This window comes from Halichoerus grypus, chromosome 7 (genome assembly GCF_964656455.1).
Source record: "Halichoerus grypus chromosome 7, mHalGry1.hap1.1, whole genome shotgun sequence".
In the NCBI taxonomy this organism is placed as follows: domain Eukaryota; kingdom Metazoa; phylum Chordata; class Mammalia; order Carnivora; family Phocidae; genus Halichoerus; species Halichoerus grypus.
In genome coordinates, this window is record NC_135718.1 from 102,851,757 (window position 1) to 102,862,842 (window position 11,086).

Consider the following 11,086-nt stretch of genomic DNA (forward strand, 5'->3'; position numbering starts at 1 on the left):
ACCCTCCTCCCTCTCCTGCTGTCTGTCTCTCATTCCCTCTCTCAAATAAATAAATAAAATCTTTAAAAAAATAAAATGGGGATTTACTAATACAGAGATTACATTCCTCCTGGAGGCCTCAATCTACAGGAAAGACTGGAAAAATGAATCACACCTTGAAAAAAACTATAGCTAAAATTTATCAAGAGACTAACTTAACATGGAATAAAACATTGCCTTTGCACTGCTCAGGATGAGGGCAGCTCCCCAAAGCAGGTTGAAATTAAGGACCTTTTGAAATTGTGCATGGGAGACCTTTCCAGGCTACAGTTTTGACCTCCTTGTCCTCTGAAATCAATCATGAATTAAATGTTATAGGACATGTTCAAAATTTAAGTTAAATATTAAATAGTATGCATGAGTTTGTTTCTGCTAGATCTAGTTACCTGACAAACGATTGCACCCCTTTGTCTCTGGTGATCAGGTGCTACTCATGACCTTGAGGGAACAGGGACCTGATCACCAACTTGCTGCAAAGTGGATGGGACCACATGACATACTGGTGACGACCTAATCATCTCTTAAGTTGGCTGGGGTGATACATCACAGATGGGTGAAGCGAGCCCCACTTGGGGAATCAGAAACACAACCTGAAGCTTCCTCATGGACATGTGAGTCAGTGGAACATGTATTCCACAAACTTACTTAAGCTTTTTATGCTATTTATTTTACTACTAAAATGGGTTTAATAGTACTTATGATAGGAGTTGGCATATATATGTTCATCAAGTTGATTATGATTTGCATAGCTAAGGGATGCTCTAAATGGGAGGAAACTAAGAGATAGTTCCCAGTTTTCAAGTCCTCATCTAGTAAGGGTACAAATTATTTTCTAAAACAAGTTCAGTTGTTTCACTCCATGACCTCCCTCCCATGTCCCAATTCAGCAGGAACTAGTTAGACTCTAGACAGCATCCTTTTCCCTTTAGTTCTGTAAGGTATGGAAAGAAATAATTGACAGGGAGGGGATTTGTAGCAGGACTAAATTATAATCAGCACATTCCTGCACATCAAACCCTAAGCAAACAGTAAGCTTATAGCAATCAATTCTGTTTAGAGTTTCTCAAGGAACTTGAAGAACCTGGCCTATGTTAACTGAAGACACCTGGCTGATTGTTCAAGCCCAAGCAGCAGCTATAGCTGGGTTTCTCACACACACACACACATAAAATTCTCTTACCCTTTTTAAAATCCCCTGCCTGCACTGAGATGGGAAAATGGTTTTTTGGGATGTTTGTCTGACATCTTCTAGGTTAGCTGGATTTCTTGAATGAAGTCACTTTCTCTGCCCCATCACCTTATCTCTGGACTGGCTTGTTTTGTGGTGAAGATTGGACCTGAGTTCAATAACATTCTGAGCGCATTTAAGGTAGCCTAGGTGAAGCTGTGATGTTTGGTAGATTAGGTATATGAAATGAATTCTCAACTTATATTTTCAACTTATGATGGGTTTATTGAGATGTAACCCCATAGTAAGTCGAGGAAGATCTGTATCTTTGTATAAGATACCTTTTACCTCTATAATTCTGTGGTTTGAATTCATCTATCTCTCTTCCTAGATGTAGCCTCTTAAATCTCAATGCCTTATAAATCTTCACATTGTCTGTAGCACCTAACTGCACTTTGTACTTGGGAGAACCATGATAAATATTTGTTGAGTAAAATGGATGAATGAGTGAATGAATAATTAAGATATTTTCTTTATGTAAAATTGAGTCACCATTATATATGGAATTTAAATACTGTACTTAAATAAAGTATATTCTCCATTTAACTGTGTTTCTAGAAAAGATCTAGAAAAGACAACTAATAAGAATAAGCTATAGAGATTTAAGCTTTTTAATATTCATCATTCCAAGCACAATGCAAATATCAGTATGCTAATATATAAAGTGTGAAGAGGCTGAATATGTACTTTGTTGCTCACTAAAGCTAAAAAAGAAAACAAATTTAAGATAGAGAAAAGGCTTCCTACCTAATATAGCTAGTTGTAAACTAATAATAACACAAAAATCATTGGTATATATTGAACTTTCTGTTGCCAGAAACTGAAACTATATTATGTAGTATAAATAATTTTCCTTACTTTACTGATGAAAACACCTCCCTCCAGAGAAGCTACACACATTGCTCAAGCTCACATAGAGTGTAATTGGCAGAGTCAAGATTTAAATTGAGGCCTGTCTAAATCTAAATGCATCTCCTAACCACAGCACTTGATTGCCTCTCCTGAGATGATACAGCCTAGAAAATAACAGACGTTTTCATATATTTCAAATGTTTTCAAATATATTCAAATATTTTCTAATATTCAAACATCTTAGAGTTGATGGGCCTCATTTTGTTGAAGGGAAAGAGACCTATTTACACTAGCTCAAGGACAAAGAATGTTTGTTGAGGTGATTTATAAGCTCTAGAACAGGAACTGAATATTGTGTCAGAAACTGCAGCATCTCTGGGCATTGCCTGTTTGCAACTTTTTCTTTGCAGCAAGTTGCATGGTCTCTCCTTCTTTTTCTCCCATTCATATGGCAGCAACTGCTTTTTCTCTTACATCAGTTCTATTCTTCCTACCTGTCAACAGCTCCATGGCATCATTTAAATTCTCCACTGCTAAATGATAGGTTTTCCTTCTATGTTCTAGATCAAATTCCTAAGAAAGGAAATTGGATCCTTCCAGTTCATTTTTTGTGCAAGCCTGGCTTATACTGTGCCTCTCTAGCTCTCTCCTGAAAGAGGATACCCTGACCAGCCAACATTAATACCTGGTCTACTTGCCACGTAGATGCCTCTTTCTATCCATTTGCCTTGAGATTACCTACTCTCTACCATTCCACAGCTCTTTTCACAATCAAGTTTTTACAAAGACTAGTATAACTTACTGTCTCACCTTCCGTTTACTCCACATCCAGCAACTGTGCTTCTCATTTGTTCATTACTGGAAATCTGGATTTTCCTCCCATTATGCCACTGAATGATCTCACTGATGTCACCAACAATTATCTATCAGCAAAATCCAGTAGGCAATTTTCAATCCTCATAGTGTTTGACTTCTTGGAATCTCTAACATTGTTGACTACTCCCTCATTTTTAATCACTCATGGCCTGTTTCTGTGGACTCACTCCACCAGTTTGACCTCATTTGTTCCCTGGCTGCTACTCTATAGGATTCCTTTCCTATGCCCATCCTCAAATATTGGTGCTCCCAGGTCTCACTCCCTGGCTCCCTTTTCATTCTAAACCCTCACTGTTGTGATATCATTCACAACAGTGACCTTACCCTAAAGGCTGTTGACTTTCACATATTCATCCCATCCCATGAGACTCCTCTGGAGTTCTAACTGCATACTAGTTATGCCCACTTGGATATTCTACAAACATCTCAAACCATACATTTATAAAGCTGAACTCATTATCTTATCCATTCCAAACTTTCTCTAGAGTCTCCTTCCTATCCCCTACTCTGAAAACACCACCATCTCTTCAGTATCACCAAGAAGGTCCTTCCCTCTTATCCATCCCTCACCTTGAATCAATCACTTTATTAGTTAAGATTCTGATTTCAATTGATAGAAACCAACTTAACCCAGCTGAGGAAAAAGGAGGAATTTGTTACAAAGGTACAGTGATTCTCATAGAATCCAAGGACAAGAATGTAGCTGCGTTTATAGTTCAATGGAGTTTCTTTCCATCTTTCATTGCTGCTTTTCTTTGCATATTCCTTTCATTCTTCTGTCTCAGCCAGATCAGCTTTCTCTGCTTCTCAGAGAAAACAAGAAGGAATATAGGCTACCCAATAGCTCCACATTTTTATCTTGTCCAGTCAATCCTGGGTAGTTAATCCCGGACAGGTCAACCTCAACTAAGAGAATAGGCTTACATGGTAAAAACGAGGCTGCTGAAATCCACCCCTGTGGATAAGAAAGTCTGATAAGGAAACCACTATGAACTTGGCAGAAACCCCAGTGGTATCTACCGCAATAACTACAGTCTGAAGATTCTATGACTTAAATTTTTCTCTCAGTCTATACCCTATCCCCATGGTTAATGCCGTTGTCCCTGTTTAGGTTCTCATCTTTATTGTGGCTCATTTATAGCCATTAGAGAAATTATATATACAGTCCTCTGATCATTTGTATACATTCTTTTTCTGCTAAATTCTGAACTGTTTGAGGACAGGCAATATATCTTTCGATTTTTGTATCCCCTCTGGTACTTAGCATAATATATGGGATATAATTGGCCCCAGGAAGTATTTGCTCAATGAATAAAAGATGTATTCAGTATTTTAAGCCATTATTCATTTGGGTCCTCTACCCTGGCCTGCAAATTATGCCTGACAATAACCTTCTGGTTATAATTAGAATTCCCATTCAGTGCTTCCTCAGGGAGGGGATGTGCTGACTAATAAAATTCCACATCTGTTTATATCTCATTCTCTTATGAGTTTGGTTATATGGTCCCTGAGATATTTATAAACTCTAAGACTTGGATAAAATTCCATTTCTGTACCTATAAATGTGAAGACTGGACTTTAGACATGGTAACTTCACCATTCTGAAATAACTACTCTGAACAGTCTTGTTGAAAAAGCAACACATTAACTAAGGCAGCATCTGTCAACATCTGTGCTCAGAAACTATAGTTCATCTTTATGAAAATATTCATTTGGAGTAATTAGTAACAAATCTAAAGACTGTCAGTGCTTTTGCAGAAGAAATATGTACACATTCCAAAATCTCACACGTTGGTGAGCCCTTTAATTGCTCTATAAAAATATGTGAGGAAAAAATACCCCTAGAGATATGCTTTCAAGTTCATGAGAGATTGATTTTCCTGAATGTGTTTGCCATAAAGAATGATCAGTAACATAAGAAGCATTGTTGTAAGAACCATTTTTTGAGAAGATACCCATGGATGTTCTAATATAAATTTTTGATAAAAGCCAAAGGTACAAGATTAATTTAAAATTTGGTGAGGACATTACTGTGGTAGAGCAAGCTAATGTGTTCCAGAATACTGCTTCCTAGAGAAACAAGGATAATGAAATGATGACTATCATGATGATGATGGTAGTGTGGACAATGGTGATAGCAGCCAACTTTTACTGAGCACTTGTTATATGTGTACTTAGAAGTTTCAATGCATTACTTAGAGGTTTAAAAAACCTAGAGGAATAGAAGTGAACATACCATTTTGAGAGGTTGTTTACAACATGTGTATCTTATATCTTGCTGGTCATTCTAACCAAGAACCAGAGTCCCATCTTTTTTGCTTATTCATGTCAGTACATCTTGAAGCCTTTTAATGTTCCAAGCACTATTTTTGGTGCTGCTCATACCACATTAAACAAGTAAAATGCTTTTACCTTGGGACTTACCTTATCTTGGGGAAGAGAAAGAATAAGAGATATGTTAAATATCTCAGCTTGAGAAATGACAAGTTCAGAAACTTAGGAATAAATCCAAATCTGTAATAAAAATCAGTGGCAGCCACCATTTTAGTGTCTATTATGTAATCAAGAATTTTACATAAATTAGTTGGTATTCTAAACCTATTTTAAATTTATTATTTGACTCAACAAATATTTATTAAGCTCCAACTATGTGTCAGGCATGGATAAGTAACAGCAAGCAAAATAAACAAGAAAGGTCTCCAAGAGGGCAAGTAATTTGTCCAAGATCCAAATGAGTAGTAAATGGCAAAACTGGAATTTGAAAATAAGTTTTTCTGACTCCAAAGGTAGAAGTTATGAAGCTATTGAAATAATCTTAGTAGCACAGACAAGAGACATAGCAGAAAATAGGTCAGATTCTCTTTGAAGGTAAAGACGACATGATTTCCTAACAGATTAAATGTATGAAAGAGAGGAGTCATGAATGACTTCATGATTCAGAGGTTTTTGCTCTATACAACTGAAATGAGGGGGGCTTCAAGAAAAGCTAGTTTGGGAAAACATTTTGGAGATGTTGGATTTGAGATACCCATTATATCTCCAGTGTGAAACTGTTGAATAAACAGCTGGATTTACAAGTCTGAGGTAAAGGAGAGCAACTTGGGCAAAAGATGAATATTTGAGAGTTGACAGTATACAGGCAGATAATGTAGTATTGATTGTGGCCAGGCTCAGATCGCCAGTGTTCAAGTGTCAGAGTTGCCATTAGGTTATGAAAAGTGAAGAGCCTGATCGTTTTTCAGATTCAGAGGTTAGAAGGCCATTTGCTTCTGTGATGAGAGATGGATTATGGTAAGTCTCATGGGCAGCACCAGCACTGGTTTTGTTACTGTTGTTCATTTTGTTTTGCTTTTTTATTTATTTTTTTGTTGAGAAGCTTTGAATCTTTTTAAATACTTGGAGAAATATTCAGCTGAGATTCATTATATGCCATAAAACAGCAGTTCTTTTTTTTTAATTTTATTTTATTATGTTATGTTAGTCACCATACATTACATCATTAGTTTTTGATGTAGTGTTCCATGATTCATTGTTTGCATATAACACCCAGTGCTCCATGCAGTATGTGCCCTCCTTAATACCCATCACCAGGCTAACCCATCTCCCCACCTCCCTCCCTTCTAAAACCCTCAGTTTGTTTCTCAGAGTCCATACTCTCTCATGGTTCATCTCCCCCTCTGATTTCTCCCCCTTCATTTTTCCCTTCCTACCATCTTCTTTTTATTTTTTTAAACATATGATGTATTATTTGTTTCAGGGGTACAGGTCTATGATTCATCAGTCTTACCTAATGCACAGCGCTCACCATAGCACATACCCTCCCCAGTGTCCATCACCCAGCCACCCCATCCCTCCCACCCCCCACCACTCCAGCAACCCTCAGTTTGTTTCCTGAGATTAAGTCTTTTATGGTTTGTCTCCCTCTCTGGTTTCATCTTGTTTCATTTTTTTCCTCCCTTCCCCTATGATCCTCTGTCTTATTTCTCAAATTCCTCATATCAGTGAGATCATATGATACATGTCTTTCTCTGATTGACTTATTTCGCTTAGTATAATACCCTCTAGTTCCATCCACGTCATTGCAAATGGCAAGATTTCATTTTTTTGATGGCTGCATAATATTCTATTATACACACAGACACACACACCACATCTTCTTTATCCACTCATCTGTTGATGGACATCTTGTCTCTTTCCATAGTTTGGCTATTGTGGACATTGCTGCTATAAACATTGGGGTGCACATACCCCTTTGGATCACTACATTTGTATCTTTGGGGTAAATACCCAGTAGTGCAACTGCTGGGTCATAGGGTATCTCTATTTTCAACATTTTGAGGAACCTCCATACTGTTTTCCAGAGTGGCTGCACCAGCTTGCATTCCCACCAACAGTGTAAGAGTGTTCCCCTATCTCCCCATCCTCACCAACATCTGTCATTTCCTGACTTGTTAACTTTAGCCATTCTGACTGGTGTGAGGTGGTATCTCATTGAAGTTTTGATTTGGATTTCCCTGATGCCGAGTGACACTGAGCACTTTTTCATGTGTCTGCTGGCCATTTGGATGTCTTCTTTGCAGAAATGTCTGTTCATGTCTTCTGCCCATTTCTTGATTGGATTATGTGTTCTTTGGGTGTTGAGTTTGATAAGTTCTTTATAGATTTTGGATACTAGCCCTTTATCTGATATGTCACTTGCAAATATCTTCTCCCATTCTGTCAGTTGTCTTTTGTTTTTGTTGACTCTTTCCTTTGCTGTGCAAAAGCTTTTTATCTTGATGAAGTCCCAATAGTTCATTTTTGCCCTTGCTTCCCTTGCCTTTGGTGATGTTTCTAGGAAGAAGTTGCTGTGGCTGAGGTCAAAGAGGTCGCTGCCTGTGTTCTCCTCTAGGATGTTGATGGATTCCTGTCTCACATTGAGGTCCTTCATCCATGCAGTATGTGCCCTCCTTAATACCCATCACCTTCATCCATTTTGAGTCTATTTTTGTGTGTGGTATAAGGAAATGGTCCAGTTTCATTCTTCTGCATGTGGCTGTCCAATTTTCCCAACACCATTGTTGAAGAGACTTTTTTCCATTGGACATTCTTTCCTGCCTTGTCGAAGATTAGTTGGCCATAGAATTGAGAGTCCATTTCTGGGCTCTCTATTCTGTTCCATTGATCTATGTGTCTGTTTTTGTGCCAGTGCCATACTGTCTTGATGATGACAGCTTTGTAATAGAGCTGGAAGTCCGGAATTGTGATGCCACTGGCTTTGCTTTTCTTTTTCAACATTCCTCTGGCTATTTGGGGTCTTTTCTGGTTCCATACAAATTTTAGGATTATTTGTTCCATTTCTTTGAAAAAAGTGGATGGTATTTTGATAGGGATTGCATTAAATGTGTAGATTACTTTAGGTAGCATAGACATTTTCACAATATTTTTTCTTCCAATCCATGAGCATGGTACGTTTTTCCATTTCTTTGTGTCTTCCTCAATTTCTTTCACGAGTATTCTATAGTTTTCTGAGTACAGATTCTTTGCCTCTTTGGTTAGATTTATTCCTAGGTATCTTATGGTTTGGGGTGTAATTGTAAATGGGATCGACTCCCTAATTTCTTTTTCTTCTGTCTTGTTGTTGGTGTATAGAAATGCCACTGATTTCTGTGGAATAATTTTATATCCTGCCACTTTACTGAATTCCTGTATGAGTTCTAGCAGTTTTGGGGTGGAGTCTTTTGGGTTTTCCACATAAAGTATCATATCATTAAAAGAGCAGTTCCTAAACTGTAGTGTGCATAAGAATAACCTATGGGCCAGACCGTGTTAAATCCATTTGATCCCTAGTCCTCACTCCTAGAAACATTTATTCAGTACACTTGAACGAGCCTTGGAATCTCTTGTTTTTTCCAAACATCCCTTGTGAATCCGATGTAGAGTTCATAGACTTCACTTTGAAAACCTCTGCCATTGATCATTGAATAAATTGAATAAATTGTTTTGCCTTAGGATATTATAAAGGCAATTGTTTCTTAGTATTTCTGCCCAGCAAAGCTTAAAACAAATAAGATTTTGTCCTGTTTTAGTGATTCAAGACAAGGTAGCTTATTGGCTATATTCCCTTAGTGCAAGTGAATTTATAAGTTTCTTTACCTTACTTACATTAACAGTGTTCCTCAGAACAGATTTTGATGGGGAAGGAGAGTCCTTGAGAATAGTACATGATGGGATGGGAGACAGTAAGGACAGGGAGACTGAAGGCTTTCCCCACTGGGCTCTGTTATCCAGAGTACATACAATAATGCTAAGTTTTTACCAATGCTCAAGTAAATTTATTATTTATTTATTATTTATTTATTTACAATAGACAAAAAGGACTATGAGTCAGGCACTGTGTCAGACTCTGGACTCTTGGACATCAGATTTCTCTCAGAGATTAGCTCATTGGATAAGAGATACAACCTATAAGCAGGGAGGGAAGGTAAGAAGAGGCTCTGTGTCTTCCATTCTGCGAAACTTAAACTCACCAGTTCACCCCAGTTGACTCGGACTCTGCATGTTTGAGGCCCAGAGTGAGCAACATGCTACCTTTGTAGGGTCCCTGGATAACACCAAAGCTGGCTGGAAAAAATCACCCTGGACATGAAAATCAGAGATTCCCACTCTGATTATGTAATTGAAGCAGTGAGGAAGGTGGTTTAATCTAATGATTCTATTTATTGAATTTTCATGTTCCTATTCCTAAACACTTCCTGAGTTCTTTGAAGGAGGACCTATAAACCCTCCAGTCTACTTTCCCAAACAATATAATGGGATTCATCTGCTGTGTGTCTTAGAGTGAAAGCTCAAGTAAGCTACTTTGAACTCCTTAAACTAGTTAACTGCTAACAGAATCCAGTACATTCAAATAAAATAAGTGGGAAAATCTGCATTTTACTATCTAGAGCATTCATTGTGGAATTGGAGAGAGTCTGCTTAGAGCTCAGTACCAGGGGAAGGTTTCTTTTTCCTAATAAAACGGTGTGTGTTAAAACAATTTTTTTTTTTTGGATGAAACAACTCTATTTCCTTCATGCTTCTCTAATTTTCCTTGATTTTCAAGAAATTAAAAGCAATGTTTTATGTTCATTTGTAACAATGTTCTTAAGCCTAACTTTTCTGAACGATAATTTTCCTCTCTCTCTGCCTTTGTAGTAAGCTCTTATTTTATTTCTCCTGTGATGAGAGTTTGGAGGTTTTTGTATTTCTGCATATTATCATACATCTCTCTCATCCTTTATTGACATCTAAAAGTATAACTGGATGTTAAAGTGGAATTCTACCTGATTCAATTTCAACTCAGGCATAATACAACTGAACTAAGATATCAAAGTGAGAGTAAGACAGTTGACCCCACCAATATGCAGAATTTACAAAAGGAATGAAGGTAAGCCCCCTTTTTCCAATACTCTTTGACACATTAGCTGGATCAAGGACATAAAGTGAGAGCAGAGTGGTAAGAAGGAGAGTTTGTGATAACATTTATAAAGAAAAAGCTGTGGCCATGTTGTGAGTCCTCACCCACTCTGTTTACAGGAGGAATGGGGAGCAATGAAACTTTCTAACCTTAAGCTTGGTAGGAGGGCTTCAAAGGAACCCCTAAAAGAGCTTTGAAGTATATTTCTTGCAATTGGGAGATACAGAGAACTACTGCCTGACTCCCACCAGAGAAAGCAAAAGTTGACAGTGAGCTAGAGTTTGACCTCACCCAGCAAATCTGTTGGGAAGAGAAAGGCCAACTCCTGGTAGTAGAAATGGGAGAATCTTGCTACAATCATACTCTCTGAGTTTGTAGGTGCAAAGCATGTGTACAGGTTTCTTGTGGATAGAGGTGGGACTTGCAGGAGTGTCATGGCCAATAGAGTGACTTTGCTAGGGTCACTAGTGACCCCAAAATAGACATGTATCCTATCAGATCAAGACAAGTGTATGTACTGAGGTATCCTTTATAATTTCTACCTGAAGGTAATCCTCAGACTCCTCATAGCTGATCAGGTTTTTGCTTCTCCTTCTTGCATAAAAAAATTTAAAAATATCCTCTCACCCCCACAAATGAAACTGCTTCTTTGA

At 37.8% G+C, this 11,086-nt stretch overlaps 1 pseudogene across 1 annotated transcript in view; it reads left to right on the plus strand.

Annotated features, from left to right (window-relative positions):
* LOC118523490 (elongation factor 1-alpha 1-like) overlaps positions 1 to 11,086 on the plus strand; it is a 326,251-nt pseudogene that overhangs the window by 59,436 nt on the left and 255,729 nt on the right. The gene's annotated exons all lie outside the window — the stretch shown is intronic.